Source organism: Artibeus jamaicensis, unplaced genomic scaffold (genome assembly GCF_021234435.1).
Source record: "Artibeus jamaicensis isolate MK-2021 breed Jamaican fruit bat unplaced genomic scaffold, CSHL_Jam_final contig_1127, whole genome shotgun sequence".
Taxonomy (NCBI): domain Eukaryota; kingdom Metazoa; phylum Chordata; class Mammalia; order Chiroptera; family Phyllostomidae; genus Artibeus; species Artibeus jamaicensis.
Window position 1 is genome coordinate 3,715,210 of NW_026521219.1, and position 23,379 is coordinate 3,738,588.

General features: G+C 37.8%; 1 protein-coding gene across 3 annotated transcripts in view; it reads right to left on the bottom strand.

Annotated features, from left to right (window-relative positions):
• FILIP1 (filamin A interacting protein 1) overlaps nucleotides 1-22,986 on the bottom strand; it is a 199,254-nt gene extending 176,268 nt beyond the window's left edge. For 2 of the 3 annotated variants that reach the window (XM_053664074.1, XM_037150076.2), the window contains exon 1: nucleotides 22,503-22,986. The gene's annotated coding sequence lies outside the window, so the exon portion shown is untranslated. The remainder of the gene's footprint in view (nucleotides 1-22,502) is intronic. The other variant, XM_037150077.2, reaches the window with a different exon arrangement.
• Nucleotides 22,987-23,379: the final 393 nt, after the last annotated feature.

Here is a 23,379-nt window from a genome sequence, read left to right on the forward strand (position 1 = left end):
GAGCTGTATATCTTCAAGAACTTCCAATTAGGTAGGTATACGAAACAAAAAGGTGAAAATGAGTAAACAAAAACTGAGTGCTAAATGGAACATAATTATTTATCAAAATGTATAGACCAAACAGTAAGTGCCTCTAAAGAGCAAAGAGAACAATGGAATCATAAAGTCACATTTATAACGAAGAAAAATGTAAGGTACCTAATGTTTTTGTTTTTTTTAATAGAATTTGAAAGATGAACAACATTAAAGAGATACAAACACCAGAGAAGTGTGGGTTTGGGTTTTGTTTTTTTTTTTGTCTTTAAAGTGAAGGGCTTACCAAGACTGGTGCTTACTAGTAAAATGGCACCTTAAGTCAAGTAAGTCTCATGTCCTGCCAAGGGTCCACTGGAAATCTAACTTAGAACTAGGTATATTCAATATTAAAGAAAGTACTATGGTTAGAATGTGGTTGTCAGAACTGTTAAAATATTCTGGTTATATTTAAAAGAAGATGGAAGTTAAATAGAAGGAAAAAATTGCCTAAACTATTCTAGTTGTGTTTCACGAGGATTTGAATACCAACAGAGCTCAGACCAGTAAAAGAAATAACCTATACCTGGAGTTCTCAACTAGAGGCGATTTTATTCCTTAGGGGATATTGGGAAATGTCTAAAGACATATTTGGTTGTCACAACTTTGAGTGGGAAATGCTACAGGTATAGGTCAAGAGTACATAAGGACAAATATACTACAATGCACAGGACGGGCCCTCACAGAAAAGAATCATCCAGAGCAAAATGTCAATTGTGTTGAGGTTGAGGAAATGTAAGCTAGACCACAAGCACAATCAATTACAAGACCTCCTGCTACAATTCACGCAGAAAATAAGCTGGGTTAAGGTCAAAAATGATGTCAAAGTTACATACATAGGATGAAATCATATGGAAAACAAAGTGCAGAATACCGCCTCCTTGTGTGAAACAAGTTACAATTCTGATATCAGAAAAGACATTTTTGCCATTAAAAACAAGTGCTTTGTCAAAGGTGCGTAACCCAAATATAATCTGACCATGAGGAAACATCAGACAGACTCGAAATGAGATCACATTCTACAAAATAAATGGCCTATAATCTTCAAAAATGTCAAAGAAGGTAAAGGGAAATATTCCAGACTTAAATAAACTAAAAAGTCACAATGAAATTCTATGTGTGACCCTGAAATAAATCATTTTGCTATGGAAGACATTGCTGTGACAAGGAAACTGAACAGACTCAGAATGAGACAGTAGTCAGGTCTCAATGACACTCGCCATGGTCCTGTAGGAGAACATCTTCATCTGTAGGCAATGCACTAAGGAACTGGGAATTACAGGACATCAGGTTTGAAAAGCACTCTCTCCTAGTTGAGGGATGGGGTTAGGGGAGGCCTTTGCACTACACTTTCTACTTTTCCATTGGTTTGTGATTGTTCCAAAATTTAAAAAATAAAATAAAATTAATGTATTTGGGGGAAAAGCAAAATGTCCATGCATATGCTAGCCAAGAAATATTTTATTTCAAAATACAGATATTATCATTTTATTTGGGACAATACATATGTAATCTCTACTAAATCTGTATGATAACCTTTTAAATCTTTTATGGAAGAAGGTCAGCTATAAATATATACATACATAGATATGATTTGGGCATTCTGACCTTTAGAGAATATCTTATTAAATTTTGAGTTTATATGGAATATTTTTATCTCTTTGGCCCTATGAACTAATCCTTTAAATGATTTTAAAATAACGCCAACTCTCTTTTTTTATTATTGAAATTTAAAATCACACATTTATCTTTCCAAAAAGGGATAACCATTGTTAATGTTTAAAATATGATCCTCTAATTTTTCCAATAGAATCTTATAGTAGATATTTTTTGTAATGTATGTTTGTTTCCAGTTTTTCACCACAGCAAAAATGCTGTACTCATACAGTTGTGATTTATCAAATGCCTTCAGTTAAACACCCATGCTGTATTTAATGCCACCTCCCACACCCCAGGTGGTTTCTGGTTGTAACTAGCCATACGTCACACCCCAAAATCTCATGCCTTCAGGAACAGTCACCAGATGAAAACAGAGGGGAAGAAAGTAGGGCCTCTCCTTTGTAACTTGTGGGTCCTGCTGAGATGCTAGTTCTTCTCTTCCCCAGGCTGTGTTTCCTCAGCAAGCCTGAAGTTGACATAGTGGCAGCGGGTGAGCTGCTCACTAAGGTCCCCATAGGAGGTACAGGGCTCCCTCTTTCCATGAGACCATTACACTCATTAGTTATTTAAAGAAGGAAATAACAAAGTTTAATTGATCTCTTTTAAAGTGAGTATAATTTTAAGTTTCTCATAAAATGTATCTTCAGTATAAATCAATGTTATATGAATTGTAAATCACACACAGTGTGAGCTGGTCAATGTAAGTAGTTCTAGAAAAGTATGTGAAGATTTGATGTCACTGAGTGGTTAGCTTTCCACAAGAAGAATTTCATTGTATAACCTGAATGAATCACAAGGGGAATCTAGCAAAAAAAAAAAAAAAAATAGATGGCTCAGAACTGGCTCCGCCGCTCCCTGAAATCCACTCACTGCCCATGTCATATCTCTGGCAAAGGGGTATCCTCCATCATCCTGCTATTTCCTGTGAAGGAAAGCCCAGCATTTGTTACCACTAGACACATTATTATCATATATAGTATATGTGATATGAACATATCATTAAAATAATAAAATATTTTCTGAGGTTTGACTAGTTTAATGGCTTTATATATGGTTTATTTTTGAATCTGATATTTTGTGGATAAATTGATTTCATAGTGAATTTTTTATATAAATCAAAACTCAAGTATTAAAAAATATATAAAGTAAAAAATTATTCATAAGCTTATATCCTGTTTTCTAAAACCTTAGTATCTAAGTTTCAAATAAACTCAAATTGTATATGGCAAGAAGTCAGACCACATCTTAAGGAATAATCAAAAATAGCATGATTATATCTACAAAATGGGAATAATAATACTTGTTATACCATAAACATAAAGCATTATTTCTGATTTGTCATTCGGGTTAATTGGGCTACAAGTAGAAAAATACATATAAAATTGCTTCTGTATTTAGGTCCAGGTTATATGCAGCATAAAAGCTTATATGTAAACTTCAGTTTTGTTTGAACCAAATTAAACAAATAAATCAACCACTATTAGTGAGGAAACTAATGGATAAAAGAAAGTAATTATATATTACCATTACATAGACTCTTAAATAATATTTTAGAAAATAGTGCCCAGTCCATTCCACATACATTTTAAATACACATTTTATAACTTTCCCTTTAAATAAAACATTCGATGAACAATTTCTGGAATGTCACTGAGGATTTTACATAACCAGGTTTTAGACCTTTACTTAGTATATTAAACACCCTTTAGAGCCCTTGTACTCACACCAAATTCTTCCACTCTCTTGGTGTAGTAGATACTATTCCCCCTTATGACACCAAAATTCCAAAGTAGAAAAACAAATATGAAACTCTGAGAAGAGAGTCAAGTCAGACCATTTGCTTGTTCCCAAGCTTCTGTGGTGACCTCCACGTCTAGTGGTAATTTGTACCTCAAATTCCGTTCTGTTGTATGACAGTCTAGATGAAATGGCAAGTCCTCCTTCCAAGGTAAATATTTCTCAGAGGATGATTAAGGTTAACAGTTTTAATTGGAAACTGATCATCAGTCTTGAGGTCGAAGGTAAATTATTGATAACAAATTATCATTTGTGAATAACAACTTTCTCTATAACATTAACGAAAGTGTCTTGATTTGTGTAGCTTTCATGTGTATTAATATTGAAGGATGCTCTAAGACTGGCTGAAACAGAAGAAATAACAGAAAGCAGGGTTCTGAAAAGAGAAAAGTAAGAGAGAATGAAGAAGAAGCCCAGAAAAGCGTGGAGGTTTGATTAAGAAAGCCTGACAGAGAAGGTCTTCATGTAACAGAGGGGACAAAACCTACATATATGAAGGCCTGAACCCAGATAGAAAGGGAAGAAGGAGAAAAAGAATTTTTACAAACACATTGTGAGTATGTGAGGGAGACAATAAGAAATAATATGAAGCAAGGATGTGGGAATATCATTGGCTTGGCCATTGAAAGAATGCAGAGCCACAAATGGACAATGTGATGGTCGCATAGAATAATGCATTGTTAGTTAAATCACTTGGTCTAGCAACCACCAGAGAGAAGTTGGAAATAAAGCACAGTTGTTGCTACTATTCACATTTACATTCTGATTAACCGAGTTATATATAATGTTTGAGATCATTCCTCTTTATCCATTGGTATGAAAGGAGTAAAGGGAGCTCATCTGCTTGTGCCCAGTGTATGAAAAAGAACACATGGAAGAACAACAAGTCAAAGTGATAAAACACCATGACTCATCTCAGCACATTGTCCTCAGACCTAAAAAGCAAAAGATGATTTGGATGGCCAGCTTGGTTTAAAATGCCTAGTGCCTACCTTCAGTCTGGGTAAACAAACTTTCAGAAGTGGCTTCTTCCAAAAAAGGGTTTCGCCAGAAGAAAGCACAAGAATGTTAGCACACCAGGTCTTGGGTGAGATTTCACTCACATCCCTGTTCCCCGTGCATTCACAGCAAGTCCCTGCTCTCAGACAAATGAGAAGCAGCTGGGCATCATGTAGCATGAGACACATGCACACCACACATTGCTCTGTAAGTAGCCTCCCTCTATCCCTTGGAATAACAGACAGAATTGATGAGTAATGAGCTGCTAGTGTTCTGAAAAGCCCAACATCTGGAGGTGCCAGAGGCATGAGGAGACAGAGAAATCACGAGCACTTACATAATAGGTATCTTAGGAAATAACTCAATACAGGTAATGTTCTAGATTCTAGGGATTATGTAGCACAATGCTGTGCCTTGTCTGTAAATTTACATATCTGAATTAATAAACTATATGACCTTGAGAAAATCAGATTTCCTGGGTTTCAGCTTTCTTATGTCCCATCGAAAGGGGTTGGAGTCAATCATACTAAAAGTGCTATGGTAAAACAATTTCTTCACAGTAAGTCATGAACTCAGAAGATTGTCCAAAGCTTGAACCTTAGTCCCCCTTTCCTGGATTAGTTTAACCTTATAAAGCAGTGATTTTCAACTGGTATGCCAAGGCACAGTGGCGTGCCACAAGAATTTTAAAAACATGCCATACCTATTTAGTCAGGGGCCCTGACCTCTTTCCTTTAGATTGTCAAATAAATAAAATGACAACGGTTAACACAATAGCCATTTGGTGTGAACAAACTAAAGTTATACACAGTTTTTTGTCATATCAGCAAAAAACATTTTTTAGTGTGCCATAGAATTTTAGTAATTAGTGTATGTGTGCCATGAGATGAAAAAGGTTGAAAATCACTGCTGTAAGCTTATTGATAGTTCCATGAAGTAGGGATGAAATGCAAGGAATGCCTTGCTCCAGTGACCAATTTAATCCACCTGCCCCCAGTCCCTCATCTTCACGGTGCAGTCATAAATATACGCATTTTTGGTTATCAGGTTATGTTTTAACAGTAACATTGGACTTGGCACTACAATGATCAGGCAAAAGGGACTATGAGACCTTGTTTCCACAGTTCTTTCAAACAAGGTCCCTCCTAGGAAATCCTATCAAGCTTCTGAGGAAGAAGTACGTGGACTTTTTAAAAAAAAATAAGAATTGCTAGGTCTGCCAAACTTTCAGAAGTCAGTAGACATATTTGAGAACAATAGGAGGAAGAGAAAAGAATGCATTCTCAAAAACATCACATGTGTTTTGACTCTTCTATTTTTCAAAATGAAGTGGCCTTATTTTTCCTCTGATTCTAAAGATTTTAAACACATATTGTTGAATTGCTTTTCAGGAAGCTTGTCCTAGTGAATTTTCCCACCAGCAGTCTACAGAATGGAGCAAAATTAGGTTTACAGTTGTGAGTATGCAAAACACAATTTTTTCTTATATTATTTATTAATTATTGTGTTGTTTTCCATACAACAACTATAAACCTACTTTGCCCCACTCCTCCTGTACAGTATCCATTTCTCACACTCCCACCATACTGAGTGTTAAATTCTTTGGGGTCTTTGTCAACACGTTGGTTGAAATAACATTATCATCTTTTAATTTGACATTTCAATTATCAGTGAGGTTAGTTTTTCCACTTGCTTATTACAAATATTTATGTCATTTGTCCATTTTTCTATTGCAGTTTTTTTGTTTTATTTGCTTTGTTCATTTGGATAGAGCTATTTATTTTAGGGATATTTGTTTGATTATGTTTGTGACAAATATCTTTGTGCAGATTACTCTTTGCATTTTAACTTGGTCCATGAGATTTTCTTCAGTGTAAAATGTTCAATCAGTTTTTATGGAGTCAATATTTCATAGCATTAAATAGCAGTCTTTTTGCCTTTGTGTTACTGCTTTTTTGTCTTGCTTGGGAAGATTTTTCATATATATATATGCATACATACATACACACACATACACACATATATATATAGAGAGAGAAAGAGTATTTCATTTTTGGTTTTTTTTTTTTTTTGCTTTTATTTCTGGTGCATCTAGTATATATTTCTGTATAAGGTATGATGTAGAGCATATATTCCATTTTTTTCCAGTTCTTTCAACCCAATTAATTGAAAAACCCATGGTTTAGCCTCTGATTTGAAATGTCTCTCCTTCCTAACATTAAATATCAATAGGTAGGTGTCTATTTTCTTGGACTGTCTACAGGTTTTTCTTGATCTCCTCATCTGATGTGAGCTGATTCTGACACCACTATGAAAGTTCTTCAGTGAGTGCAGTTTCCACTTTTTTAAAATGTGTGGTAGGGAAGGCAATGCTTCCAACTTGCATTTCAAAACTTTCCTGGCTATTCACACAGGTATCTTGCTCCAGCAGCAATTAAGCACTTGAACTAAAGTGTTGAATATATATACATATTTTTTGAAGTGCACAAACTTACAAAAGTCCTAAAGCATATAATTTTATAGGAAGTATTTATCAGCCCCTTTTAGACATATTAAGAGTGGTTGCTGTTTTGAAAGAATGAATACTCAGAGTACTGGTGATGCGGAGGATCAGGAAATCTCTAGCCCACAAATTACAAGTTTGGCTGGCTTGGTATGGCCACTGCAGCTTGAAGTATGATGAAAATATATGTATATAGTGCATCCTCTTCATCACGGTATTCTTAAAAACATCAAAATTTTCATGCGAGTGGAAAGACTACAAGTCAAGAGTTCCTCACCATTTTTAAAACTACGGAGACCTGTTGCAACAACTCAAGATACTCTAGCCTTCCAATCACTTCACTTCTGCGACATTCCCTTAGACCTTGTTTGTCCATCTCTACCTCAGTTTCAGTTTCTATGGGCCCCATTTCCAACAGCAAGTCACTTCTTGCCAACTATTCTCTGTGAACCAATCACTAACAGACCAAAACCAGGTGAGTGCTCCCACAATAACACATGTTCACTAGTCACATGGCATTGAAATTGCTATTGTTTGTTTACTGTAACCCCTGTTACAGAGTAGAGATAGTATAATGCTGACCATTGTATCCCAATCCCTAGCTCAGTGTCTGACATGTATGGATCTCCACAAATATTTAGTGAATGGGTCAACGCCCTGTACTACACATGAAGCAGGAGGGCCACAACGAGCTCTAGCCCAGTACTCAGGTTTAGCATCATCTCAGCTGTTTTGACATTGCATTATAATTTTGGCATCTCACTCAGAGTCTCTAGAACTGCTCTTCCTCCAGAAGTATCTTGCTTCCGAATTCCACCTCCCTGCTCCCCTCCCTGGTCCTGCTGACTGGCTTGCCCAAATGCTGACTCCCTGCCTCTGTCAAAACACTGCAATGCTCTGCCTGGCAAGATACTCCTGAACCTCCTGTTAGACTCTCAGATGTCAGCTGCTAACTTGGACCACTCTTTGACACCTAATGCCATACCATTTGGATCCTGTGTTCTACCTGCTCCCAGTTCAGTACCAGCCCAGCCCCTCTTCCAGCTACATAAATGGACCTTGACTAATCGAGCCCAGCATGTTCTTCAAGATGAGCATACTAAGCAGATTTCAGTCTATAAACTGTTCCTCCCACACAGCTCAAAGCCCTTCAAATCTTCACACAACAGCAGCTAAAGTGCAACTAGTATGAAAGTGTGTGGGAACAGAAATTGATATAATAATCCAAATATAAATCAAATTGTAGGATTTTAATAATACATTCATACTGTGTGGAGGAACTAGTTTTTTCTTTAACCTCCCTCTCTCAAAAGGACAAAGTTCTCTGCTTTCCGAGAAACCACAGTCACTTTCATCTGGCTCTCCCCCTTGTCCCCTCCTCTGTTTGAGCTCAGCACTTCACATGTTCATTTTGGTGAGATTCCATCGTAATACATCACCAGGAACACATGTGCTCCGCTGGGACTCGATTCCCTGGAAGATGTGAATGGTGATGTAAATAACAGCATCATTGGAATCTGGAGGAACTGATGCAGGAAAGAAAGTGAAATAAGGCAAAATCAAGCGACTATAATCAATTTTCCTTTGTGGGTAACGTGGGTAGTATTGATCCTGATCGGGAATTTCAATGTCATCCATCAGCTGGAGCTGTCAGCAGAAACATTAATTAAATGGCAGCTGTTGCTTTACCACTTGTAGGGGAGTGGAGCAACCCTAACTCCAAAATAGATTGCTGAGGATGAGAACATTTCCAGCTAATAAACCGCAATAAGATTCTGGACGTGTACTTTTCATGTGTTCTGTGGTACATGAGTGAAAAGAGTGTAATTAGACTTGTGTCAATAGTTATGTTCTATCCCACTGCATTTAAAGTAAGGGTTCTAGTCTGCTATTGGAAATACATGTACATCATGTCAATCATATCTACAGAGTACAGACAGCATCCTTAGTTATGCATTGGCTATTCTCTGATTCTCTAATGAACATTTAAAATATTTGTTGATTTTTTATTTTCATTGTTGTGAAAGCAGTTTGTGACCATTAAAAGTTTAAAGAAGTTTCTCTTCTCAGTAGAAGCAGAGAAATAATTGCTCATGGTCACTGATTGTTATTTCCATATTTATTAAAAAATTCGGTTCAGTCAAATCAATGGAAATCAGTTAATAATGTTTAGTTTCTCAATTCTAGGACATTTAATGGATTCAATTTAACAAACATTTATTGAGCATTTGTTCTGTGCAATGTGAATTTAAAAATAGTTCCAAGCCATACCTGAATCTATTTACCATGTTAAATTCTTAATTTACATGTAAATATTTGCTATAGAATAATTATAACAATCTACCACTTTTTATTTAGTTTCTATTGTTTAGAAAAATCTGTGCTGCAGTTTTTTAATGGTTTATTTTATTTTATTTTATTTTAATTGTTGCTCGAGTGTAGTTTTCTGTCTTTTACTCCCATCCCAGCCCACCCCCCCAGTTTTGCCATTGGTGATTTTTCACCAATGGCAAAGTTCATTTGAGCAGATAATGCCTATGGATTTTCCCCTACATGTGAAAAATCCTGGTCTGCAGAACTTCAAACTTACAGAATCAATCAGAAAATTAATTCTACACATGCTGTCTAAAAATGTAGACTTTAACAGGTCTTCGGAGTACATGGACCCACTGGCCTATCAGCTCCATGGGACAGACCAGCTCGTTTCCAACACACCTGCTGCTACAGGAGAAGCAAAGTGATTAATCCCTTCCTGTTTTGCTAATATCGTGAAAGTTAGGGCCTGGTATGAAAATCCAGACAGGGGAATCCAAGGGAAAATATGAACGCAGCCAAACTCACAGGACCTGGGGAAAAACCAAGGGTTTGAACATGACAGTAGAGTTTTCAGTTAAAATTTCCACAGAAAGATGAAAAGTAAGGCAGAAAATATGATATTGTTCTACAATGGGAAGGGAAGACAGGATGTAAGAAACAAAGTCATGGGGCCCTGGCCATGTTGCTCAGTTGGTTGGCGCATCATCCTATACACCAGAAACTGATTCTCAGGCTTGATCACCAGACAGGGCACACACCGAAGTTGTAGGTTCGATCCCTGATCAGGGTACTTACAAGAGGCAAACTAATTGATGTTTCTTACATGGATGTATTTCTCTCTCTCTCCTTCTCCTCCTCTGTCTCTCTCCCTCTCTCTTCCCCACCCCCACACTTCTAAAATCAATAAACATATCCTCAGGTAAGGATTTAAAAAAAAGGAACAAAGTCATCAGGAAAATGAAGCACCTTTGAACAGTCTCTATGTAAATGGAATCCTTCCAATGGGCCCACTTAATCAGAAAATAGAAACAAAGTCAAGGACCCAATCTCTAGTCAAGCAGATAACTCAGTGGGAATTCAGAGCACCAAGGCCAGATGCCACAGCCCCTCTGAGGCTGAAACAGCTGCCATTCAATACCTCATGTTCTCAGAGTTGGCTCCAGAACAGCAAAGTCATTAAAAGATTAGGTGCACAAATTGAGAGTACAGTTGTCTGGACTCAAATCCCAGGTCTGCCCCTGCTTTTTTGGGGGGTTGGGCAGGGTTTGCAATATTCCTTCAGCCTCACTATCTGTAAAATGTAAAGTATAGGCTTGACATGAAACTATATTATAAGGCCATGATAATCAAAACAGTTTGGTACTAACATAAGAACAGACACGCAGATCAATGGAACAGAATAGAGAGCCCAGAAATAAACCCAAGTTTCTGTGGTCAACTAATATTTAACAAAGGAGGCAGAAGCATAAAATGCAGTAAGAATAGCCTCCTCAACAAATCGTGTTGGGACATCTGGACAGTTACATGCAAAAAAAATGAAACTTGACCACCAACTTACACTATAAACAAAAATGAACTCAAGATGGGCAAAAGACTTAAATATAAGTCATAATACCATAAAAGTCCTAGAAGTGAACATAGGGAGGAAAATGTCAGACATTCCACACAGCAATATTTTCATCAATATGTTCCCTAGAGCAAGAAACATAAAGGAAAGAATAAACAATTGAGACTTCATCCAAATGAAAAGCTTCTACATGGTTTAAAGAAAACATTGGCAAAATGAAAAGGGAACCAACTATATAAGAAAATATGTTTGCCAATGATACCTCAGATAAGGCTTTGATCTCCAAAATAGATGAAGAACTCACACAACTCTATACCAGAAAGACAAACAATCCAATTTTTTTTACCCAAAAATGGGCAAAATACTTGAACAGACACTTCTCCAAAGAGGACATACAGAGGGCCCAGAGACATCTGAAAGGATGCTCAGCATCACTAGCCATCAGAAAGATGCAAAACCACAATGACATACCACTTCACACCTGTCAGAATGGCCATCATAGACAAATCAACAAACAACAAGTGCAGACGAGATTGTGGAGAAAAGGGAACCTTAGTACATTGTTGGTAGGAATGCAGACTGGTGCAGCCACTGTGGAAAACAATATGGAATTTCCTCAAAGAACTACAAATGGAACTGCCTTTTGACCCAGCAGTTCCACTGCTGAAATTATACCATAAGAATCCTGAAACACTAATTCAAAAAAACCTATGCACCCCAATGTTCATAGCAGGACAATTTACAAGTGCTGAAAGCAGCCTAGGTACCCATCAGTGAGTGGCTAAAAAAAATTAGGTACATTTACACACAATAGAATACTATGCAGCAGAAAGAAAGAAGGAGGCCCTAGTCTTTGTGATAGCAAGGATGGAACTAGAGTGCATTAAGCTAAGTGAAGTAAGCCTTGCAGTGAAAGACAAATACCACATGATCTCACCTATAAGTGGAACCTAATGAACAAAACAAACAAGCAAAATATAACCAGAGGCATTGAAATTAAAGACAAACTGACAGTAACCGGAGGAGAGGAAGGAGGGAGATAACAGGGGAAAGAAGGGAAAGGGTCATCATTTATAAAGGACCCATGGACGAATCCTATGGTGAGTAGGATTGAAGGTGAGAGGTGGGGGTGGGAAAATGGAAACAACTGTCTTTAAACATTAATTAAAAGAAAAAGAAAAAAGTAAAGAAGAAATATAGAGTATAGAAGTATCTGCTTCGTGGGGTTTTCAGTACCTAATACATAGAAACCATTCATTACATATTAGCTACCTTGTTGTTTATTGTGATCATGTGATAGAACAGGCAGTAGCCTAACACTCAGAGGCCTTTATAATTTCTGCCAAGTGACTTCTGCCCACTCCTCACAGTACTGTCTTCTTTAAAATGATGAGACTGACTGTACTAGATAAGTCATTCTCAGGCCTGGATGCACACTGAAATCCTATAAAAGCTTCTAAAACAGAACAATACTTAGGCACCTACTCGGGCCAACTTGAATCAGAACCTCTGTGGCATAGCCCAGGCATCTGCATTTTTAAAGCATCCCAGGAACATCTGATGCACAGAAAGTATTGAGAACAAGACTAGGTGATCGGAGAGCTCCAAGTGAGCTCAGAGATTTCCACCCTCCCAGTTCCCTGATGGCTATGAGAAGCTCTAGGACCAAAACTGTATGATCATCAACAGTGCGAGACTCAGGACATCCTTTCCTCCTTGAAATTAGACCAGGTCCAGAGGTGCTAAGAGAACTAGGAGCTCTTACAGAATGTCTTAGATAATCCTTGAATTAATATGATAAACTGTTAATATCTTCCATTTACAAGGCATTAGCTAAAGATTAATGTGGAAATTTTTACCAAGTTTTATTGCCAAGAGAAATTTAGAGTAATTGAATGAGAAAAAAAAATGCTGCCAGAAGCCAACCAGTCAAGCCCTTTGTCTCCAAAGATATAACTAATTCTTTCCCTCCTTTGGCACCGTTACACCTTTTTACATAAAGATCGGAGAGGACAAAGGGCATATTCTGAGAGTATTTGTTATGAGAAAGTCAGGAGAGATCACATAAAAGAAACAGAGGGCCTTGGTGAAATGTAATTCATCACTACTTTTGTATTAAATAGGTCTGTGGCACAGACCATAGAGTATATTTGCTTTAGGAAGACATTTAGCCTATCAGGTGAGTAGTGGTATAAGTCCTGTGCATAGACTAGTAATGAGTGTGTGTACGTGTGTTGGGAGGGTTGGTGTGTGCTAGTATAGTTGTGATAAGGTACTATTTTCAATTCACAAAACAGAATTTCTCAGAGGGTAGAGATTCTTTCCATTATGTGTTCAATTCACATAAAAAATTCATCTTCCTGGGATATTCAATCCCACTACCTGAGATAATCTGAAACACTGGAAAAGTACAGTATTTATGGCCACTGGCATAAGAAACAGCCAAGTATTATCTGCTCCATCAAAATGTCATTAAAACGGCTGCTTTGCTTGGACACTTACAAAAGTTAAATGCCACTATGTAACATAGAAACTCAAAACTTCCAATTATCCAAACATCAGACATTTGATTTTTTTAAAGGTAACTTCTGGTTAATGAAGATAAAATAATTAATAAACATCAAATAAAATATTTCGTGCTATTGCTCCACAGTAGCAAATCACTGGCTATAAAATAGCAGGTAATTTTCCTTAAACTATAACAAACTCTGATTTGTTTGTTTGTTTGTTTTTTGAAGGAACAACATGCTGTATGATCAACAATTCACTGCCTAAACAAAGTCAGTGGGAGCCAATAAGTACTCTTGCACGAAATGAGACCTCTGTCCACTTCCTCACCACCTCCTCCAACCAATATACATATACCACCAAAGGCTGCTTCAAGGAATATTGCTACTAACAGCTGGACTAAGTGACTTTGTAGGACTCCTTGTTGAACCTACTTAACAAAATGAATGCTTATAACCAAGGCAGAATCTGCAGAGCATTTCCAATACAATAGAAGGTGGGGATCTGAGCTGTCAACAGCAGCAGCAACAACAAACCGAAACCCCAACGGCATCAAAGGCTCTGGTGACAACAGTAGCCGTAACAGCTCATAAATTCAAATGCTCCATGGCATCCTCTCCCAAGGAATCGACACAGCAATGTGGAAACCAAGAACCATAGTGCTCCATCAACAACTGGGGAAGAATTTCTGCAAGCCAGTGGCCCAGGCGTAGCTCTTTCTGATTTGCCCAACTCCACTGGCCACTGAAGCTTCTGGTGCCACCTTGGAACCCTGCAGACAAGCCCAATTGGCCTCTGACCCTGTGACTCTTTCTTGTTTGCTCTTAGTGAATCCCTTCATACTGGAGTGGCAGCTGACTCCCTGCAGTGTCACATTCTACCCTGCTCATTACAACCTCTTAGTCATCTAGGAGGGGATCCTCCTTGAACAACTGCCTACGTTACAAGAAAGTGGTTGAAAATATGGGCTAAATAAGGTCACATTGCCTAAGTCTGAATTTCAAATCTACCACTGGGAAGTAATCATTTCTAAGACTCATTTTTCTAATCCGTAAAACAGAGATAAAAATAGTTCCTCATAGGGTTGTTATGAGAAGTAAATAAAATCATCCATGTAAGTGCTTGGCACAGTGCCTGGTACAGAATAATCTCCAGCATATGCTAGCTATTACTATCATTTATATATACTAAATGATTACATATAACTACATAATATATATATTATGTAGATAGGATATATTCTATGTAGCTATAATTATCATGATATGATCTATTACATTATTGTATAAGAATTGGGAATCCGATGTCCCAGTGGGTATGCTGGGCAATGATCTATGGAATAAACAGGATATAGAAGGTGAGGATATGTTACTCAGAGTTCAGGGGCCCCTGAGGAGTGAATTCTACCAAAGCAGCTGGCTTCCTTAAGGACCAGAGAAACAACAGGCTGTGACCAAAGCAGCTGGTTTGGTGGTGTCTAAGCCAGAAGATGATAGCTATCAAGGCAGCATGTGAAAGTTAAGCTCATCTGCAAGGCCCCTCCCTCATCCAAATACCAGGCTGCTCTTCAAGCATGTGTCACTTACTAAACAGTTCGTGAAACACAAAAACCCTTGAATACCTCCAGTGTCACATTTCAAGACTTACAGAATAATTAGGAAAAATCTGAGCTGGCAAAACTCTTTCTGGCTCTCCCTGGCAAGCAGACCATCTTTGTTTTCCATTAGTGTGTGTTGTCGTCACAGTAACTGCAAGGCCCCAAATACAGGCCCATGGTGTCATTTCCTCATGTACTTAGGCTGCCGCACTGAAATAGCATTATGAACTCAGCAATGCCTCTTCCTTTCCTGTTGTGCTGAGGCACCTCAGTCAGAGGAGCAGGCCCTAAAACGAGTTACTTAAAACATAAGTGTATATTAAAGAGATATAGGGAAAAATAAAGTCCGCTTATCCCCATGACTGTATCACCCATGACTCACGCGTGTGTGACAGTGTGTATGTGCGTGTGTGGTACAAACACCATAGTTTTGCAAAGCTCTTTTAGATAAACAAGGCAAGTTGGCAATAACTTGATTATCTTGGTGATGTCAGCAGTCTACTGTTTTCAATCAAACTGTGTTTTGGCTTTAAATCTTTAGCAAATCATTTTTTAAAGAATGCATTTGGCTAACTCTGACATGTCCACTTCATGGCTTTCTTATGCCTTTTCCTTACAAAGATAAGCAGAAGTTAATGCATTTTTTTTCAAAGAAACTTGGGAACATTACAGTCATAATTACTGAAAGACCCCCCAAAAAAACCAAAACCCTGTTTTCAAGTGCAGACATATAAGGCCCTTGGCTAGTGAAGCCATAATCATCATTTTCATCTGTGCTGATAAAGGGGGTCGGCAGCAGCATTTAAGACAGAAGGAAACAGCAAGTCCCTGAACCTTAAGGACTCAAAGTCAGATCACATGAGATAAATTCTGCATTAACTTTAAAAATTCTTCTTAGTCTGTCTTTCACAGACCTCAGGAGCATATAAATCACCCAATATTATGAACAGTGACACCATTTCCCAAAAAGGAAAAGTAACACCAACCTTCTTTTGACTTTTCAGGGCTGCTACGGCTTAAACAAAGCTCTCAGGGACTGGGGTGCTGGTTAATGTTGTGTTTTTTCATCTCTCTGCCGGGACTTTCTCAAATTCTGCAATCAGCTGGTTAAGAGCCAACTATAGCTACTCAACTCATGTTTGCCTTTCCTTATTCTGAGTTCTTCCACAGCTCACTGCATGGCCTTTGAAATTAAACTGTCTCAGCTTCTGCCACAGGGAAAGTTGTATTCTGCCTGCAGCCTTTTCCCTTCTCTGAGATCTAAAGAATAGGCCTGACCAATTAAGGAGAAAGAACATAATCCAATGCATTTTCTTAAGGTTCCTATATTTTTGCCCTAGAAGCTTTAAAGTGTATTTTGTAAAGCCGTGAAGAAATCTTCCCTTACTGTCTTTCTTTTTCTTCCTTCCTTCCTTCCTTCTCTCCTTCTTTCTAATGAAAACCTATAACCAGGTTTTCATTAGAGAATGACAATTATAAAATTTGGCTCTTCTCATCTTTTACAAACTCATTCTTTCAATTGAGAAGAAGCAAAATGGACAAGTCTAAACAGTAACTTCCCTATATAAGATTTGTTAGCACTAAAGCTACTAAGAAACTTCTCTGCTTATAAGAGTGTTTCATATACATTAAATACACATAATAGTCACCACCCCATAATATATACATGCATATTTATAGTAAAAAAAAACTTTTTTGTTTATCTTGGAATATACTGTCTAGTCATGTTTAACAATAAATAGCAAGAATTTATTTCCATTTGGTAAGATTGAAGGTAGCATGAGATGACCTTTCCTGGACTTTTTATTTTTATCTGTTACTAGGTTAGTATAACAAAACAAAACATCTAAGGCAAGAAATAAAGAACGATAAATTTAATAGCATGTTCCTTCACGAAGGAAGAAGGCTCTGTTGCCACACATTACCCAGGGTCGTCAGCTATAAAAGAGACACCCAAGCACTGTGTATAAACACACTTTATCTCCAAGTACAAATATAGAAACCATAGAATAATTTATGCTGTCCATGATTTCTTAGCCTTTTTAGTAATGATTGTATATGATGGCAGACTGCTGAGTTTTAAGGGGGGGTTTAAAATATAAATTCCACACTAAGGTATTGGCTGGTGTTCAAACTATGTCTGCTTAGAGTACCCAGGAGCAAAGTATGTCCCAAACAGGATTCCAAATTTAAACAATACATTCTTCCAGAGTTTCTATGAACTTGAGTTCTCAGACTATCCGTATCTAAGAATTTTGTGTGCAACAAAGATTAAATGAAATAGATAACTACAGTTACAGTGTGATAATAAAGCAACAATAGCTTAAATATATTGAAAAGTCAACCAGGCGACTATAAGTTTTATTAACTCATTTAATCTTCAAAGCAACTCCGTAAAGAAGATAGTATTATTGTCCTTGTTCTAGAGATGAGGAAACTGAGGCATGGAGAGTAATTTTTGTGCAAGGTTACAATGAGCTGAAATCTGAATCCAGGCCTGGGATACCAGCCTTTCCTGCCTCCTCCCCCACAGCAACAAACATGTTCTTGTTATAGCTTCAACTCTGACTTAAGGAAACTAAGTGTATTTTACTAGCTTATTTTTTATTCTATTGCTATATGCATGAAAAAATAATTAATACATAAAAAAACATGCTGCAGGCTCTTAATGTCATTTTTCTAACACGCTGTTACCAATATTTTTCCTCTTAAACCTTCCTGCTGAAATAGATCTTGTTCTAAGCTCAAACTCTCACCACCCATGGTGCTGCTTTTCTAAAACCCATGTGTGCAGAAAAATAAGATGAAACAAATTAAGGAAAATGGGGATTAAACAAACTGTAAAGTTCTATGTCTTAGAGCATCTGTTTTATGAAGAAATAATGATCTTCAAAACAGAAACCACAACTAGCAGTAGTTTATAATGTGTATTTTATTGCAAAGCTTTATTTCTAAAGAATAAGTACAAATTATAGCCACAGGGAAACCATTACTTGGTGAATATATTCAATATTTCACAAATTTCATCAGGAAAATCCCATAGTGATTCTTGCTGAACAACCATTTAGAAGAGTAATTTTAACTTCCTTGGCACTCTTAAAATGTGAAGAGAATGTTTTTCTTTTGATGGACACAAAAAATTGCTTCATAGTCATGATTCATGCTTTATCTCACATAGTAAGTCCACAGGTTTCATGAGTGATTAAAAATAAAACTGAGAAATGTCTCTTTCTTAAATGTCTAGGAAAAAAGATACTGTGGCATAACGTTTAAATATTTTAGTGCTCAAGACCACATTCTAAATCATGATGGCCAAAAAATAGAAGAACCTATCACCCTGACTGGTGTGGCCCAGGTGGTTGGGTGTCATAAGGTTGCCAGGTCATTTCAGGTCAGGGAACATGGCTGGGCTGCAATACGGTCCCCATTCAGGGGACATTTGACAGGCAACCAATCAGTGTTTCTCTCTCACATCACTGTTTCTCTCTCTCTAGTTCTCCCTTTCTTCTCCTCTCTCTAAAAATAAATAAATAAAGTTTTTTTTTTCCAGAAGGAGCCATAATTTAAATGAACAGTACCAAAGGTAACTATAAATGGGATCTGGTACCAAAGAATAATAAAAGTACACGCATTACAGTATTTAAAGGTCTAGGTACATACACAGAGCATGCACATATATATACAGCCTTTACATATTCCCCTTCGTATCTCATTCTCCAAAGGCACCTCATCTCCACAATTGGGTACATGAGCTTAGTTACAATGGCTTGTAATTTTGGGGGGCACTGGAAAACTATGAAGGCTTTCTTTAAAATTTTTTCAGATAGAAAGCTATTAACCATAATTATAGTTTCTTTTCTTGATTTTATACCTATCTATACTTTCTTACATACTCATCATCAGAATCTAGAGCCAAAAATATTAATAAAACATCTACAATATGTGTGGGGCTGAAAAACTTCAAAGCCAAGTGATGCATGGGAGAATGCTTTGTACCTACTCATCTTCATAAAAATGTTCAGAATTTAAAGAAGCAAACCCTGCTAAGTATCCTAATTCTAAGAGAGCACAAAACTGTCTGAACTAAGAAGGAACTTCTTCTAAAAGTCATTGGTCCTGGAAATCACTGCGAAAGTGGAAGACACTGATCTGGGTTTTAAAAAGTAAACAAGGTCCCTAAGGAAAAGGGATGCGAGGTGTCCCAGGCCTGGGGAATGAGATGGGCAGGCACAGAACACTGAAGCATGCGCTGTGTGTGTGTTTGGAGGATGGCCCAAAATCTGAAATATCTGGAGCAAAGAGACAGACACTTGTTGTTGAATGATGGGGGCTGAGACTAGAAAAGTTAAGCACCTGCCAGATGGTGGAAGGATTTCAAAATACCCAGCCTAGGTGTTTGGCAGCAACAATGAGTCCCAGAAGACAACTGGAGTAAAGGAAAAGCACAGCAATGCTTTAGGAAAATTAACCCCATGGTCACAGGCAAGATGGTTTGGATGGCAATGAGGGGTGGGAGGGGAGCACTAGTGTTACAGCCCAGCCTGAGGGCGAAGGGAGTGGGCTTTGGTGTGGTGGGAAAGACCGTAATGGATCTAACAACTCTTACAGTAAAGGGGAAGAGGAGCACTCCAAAATAAGCCAGTAATGTGAACTTGAGTGAACAGGAGAACAGAATGTGCGTGGTTCATGGAGAGTTTGTTCATACACTGGAGGAAAGTATATGGTCTAACCTGATCTATTTCTGATTCTCAAAGGTAAACCTACAGCCATAAAGAGAATTCTCAGAATTTCAACTCATCAGGAAACCTGGCTTTCACTCAGGGCCAAACGCTGAATTCAGTTAGTTATCCACACACTGTTCCATTGACTCCAAAATAAATTACATGCCTAGAACTAATGGTAAATTAGTTGACACATCTGATAGGGGTTAATATCCAAAACATATGAAGAACTTATAAAATTCAACATCAAAAAACTAAACAATCCAATTAAAAAATGAACAAAGGACTCAAATAGACATTTCTCCAAAGAGGACATACGGATGGCCAATAGACATATGAAAAAATGCTCAACCTCACTAATCATCAGAAAAATGCAAATAAAAACCACAATGGGATATCATCTCACAGCTGTGAGAATGGCTCTCGTCAGTAAATCAACAAACAACAAGTGCTGGTAAGGATGTTGAGAAAGGAAAACCCTCATGCCCTGTTGATGGAAATGAAGACTGATGCAGCCACTATGGAAAGCAGTATGGAGTTACCTCAAAAATTAAAAATGGATCTGCCTTTTGACCCAATGATGCCACTTTCAGGAATATAGCCAAAGAAAGCCAAAACACTAATTCAAAAGAATATATGCACCCCTAAGTTCATTGCAGTCTAATTTACCAATATTTGAAAAGTAGCCCTGGTGCCCATCGGTCGATGAGTGGATGAAAAAGCTATAGTATATGTACACAATGGAATACTACTTGGCCATAAAAAGAAGGAACTCTCACCCTTTGCGACAGCATGGGTGGATCTGGAGAGCATTGTGCTAAGTGAAATTAGCCAATCAGAGAAAGGCAAGTACCATAAGATTTCACTCAAATCTAAAATCTACTGAACAAAATAAACTAAATACAAACAGACTGATAGTAGTCAGAGAGGAAGGGGGTTGTGGGGCTGGGGGAGAAAGGTGAAGGGATTAAGCAAACAAACAAAAAAAGTTTCATACACGCAGACAACAGGATGGTGATTACCAGAAGGAAAAGGGGGGTGAGGGGAGGTAGAAGAGGGTAGGAGGGGGAGACACAATGATGGAAGGAGACTTGACTTTGGGTGGTGAACACACAAACACACAATACAATAGGCAGATGATGTATTACGGAACTGCACACGTGAAACCTATATAATTTCATTAACCAATGTCATCCCAATAAATGCAATAAAAAATAAAAAAATAAAATAAAATGACATCTCAGGAAATGACTTTCAACTTCCCCAATTTTAAACTGGCTTGCCTCAGAGAATTTTTTTTAAAAAATAGATTTTGGCCTTACATGTACATTTGTAAGCCAACAATGTGACCCTTCCTAAGATAAAAACAAGAAAAATGTAAAGCATTTAGTTCTGACTTTTCAAAACTCAAGAAGAAGATACTTTGTCTCCACGAAGGCACCAGGAGATTGCTTCTCTGATCCCCAATGTTACCCAAGTACATTTTACACTATTACTTATATATATTCTTGTATATAATTAGCTTCACTTATTTTTTAACTAAACATATAATCAGAATTATGAAACATAGTACATGCTATTATTAAATGTATGTGATAAGCTTTAGTTTTTCTTAAAATAGGAATACCTATTTTCTTTTTATTTGGATACCTTCTTATTTGTCAACAAACAGTGTGTTCAAAAGTGATCTTGGGTAAATTCTTTCTTTAAATTGACAAAATAGGCACATCTCTCTCTTCTTGGATGTTATCCTTACATTAGAATCTTCTGTCAAATTATCGTGTTCACTTAAATGCTCAAACTTCTTATACAAATCCAACCCCAGTACAGACACCAGGTGTCAACAGTAACCGTATCACCAATGCACAGGCAGTATTTGTCAGATTCAGTGTGAAATTAATCACTCTAAGCAATTCTGAGAAAAGTACATGGCAATTCATGGAAGGGGAGAGAATATCCTCACAGATGAAAAGAGGATTTCCTTTCATTTCCTTTCATCTGTGCAGTAAACACACTATACACACATATATACAACTTAAGGAAGGATTTTTTCTAATAAATTCAATTTTAGCTTTAAAAATCAAAGTCTTTTATCTATGTGTAAACTATTACCCAATTTTTTAAATGCAAAATAATATTCTACCGAGTAGTTTGCATCCAACAACCGCACAAGCAGTGATTTAAGCCCGGGCATCTTCTTGTCCCTCACTAGCAGCATTGGGGCAGCTGCAATGGAACGAGGTCGGGCCGGCACAAGGTGCACCCGTGTAATCAGAGTCAGGCAAAGGGAGAAGAGGCAGAGAGCAGCAAGTCTAAGGTACAGCAACACAAACCCCATGTAGGACTTTCCTGCCATTTACCACACAAGCTGCTCAGCTAGTTCCAATAAATGATTCTGCTTCCTGGGGAAATATCCTTTCCATTGCTTAGCCATCCTAACTGTGACAGGAGCTGTGAAATTGCCCTTTGTCATATTTCTGTTACCTGCAGAAGAATGGTAACTTGGCAGAAATATTTTGATGGCTATTAAAACACCATAATCTATGTGTTTAAAAGGGAATCAGTATAATTCTGAGAAAGACATGACGTTCCTGGTTCTTTCAAAATAATTCACAATGACTCTCATAATTCCTTAATGTGTTATCACACAGTGGAACACAGTAAGAGTCCAAGGAAACACACAACACGGAGCCAGAGAGAACGCTCTTCTTACGGGAGCAGATCTTTCTTAAAGGAGTAAGTAACTATTTAGTTTGCTCTTACCTGATGGCAGCTCGTTTAACCAAGGGTATGTCCGGTATGGAGGTAGTTTATCCTTTGAAGAATCAGTGGCTTGTCCCACAGCCCAAGAGAGACTGCAGTCCTGGAAAACTATCCAGCCCAAAAGAATACAGAGGAAAAAGCTTTTCCCACTTTCTCTCCCAGGACCAGCCAATCGCTGAAGTCATGCAGGAAACTGAGAGAAGGGGAAAGCAGCTTCTTCTCCCTGAAATCCCGATCAGCAGAAACTGGAGGCTGTTGCCTATCTCCCACCCAGACTTTTGTTTAAAAGTTTTTTCAACTGTTGCTAGGTGTTGTTGGGTTCTGAGATTAGGTTTCTCGTCCTCTGCTCCCTTCACAGCACCGTCAGAGCAATGACTTTGTTGAGGAGCGGGCTTGCGCGTGCTATATTTAACCAGTGTTCTCAGCAAGTCGAGCCTGTCAACAGCTGAGAAGTTTGGAGCCGGCTTTGCTCAGTTCCTCGGCAGCTGGGTTATCAGTGGGTAGAGCTCTGCTCGCCCCGTAAAAGATTGCGGGGAAACCGGCAGTCCCTTTTAAGGACTTCTGCTCTTTACACAGAGGTAATTATTATTTGAAGCTCTTAAATACAGACTGTGATTCGGGACTTGGGTTTTTAAATCTGAAAAGAATTAAAGAGCAGCAGCTGTTTGGAGCAGAGCATTTTACCAACACAATATTTTTCTCAAGTAGGCTTTCTTAGAGAAATAAAATAAATAATGTTCTTAAATTAGAAAAAGCTTTTATGTAAAAGTGGATCACAACTGCTGGAAAAAAATCACAGGAAGAGATTATTTCCAGAGAGTTTTAATGGTGATGTGTTGTATTCGTCATATCAGACCTGGTCAGCTTATATACCTGA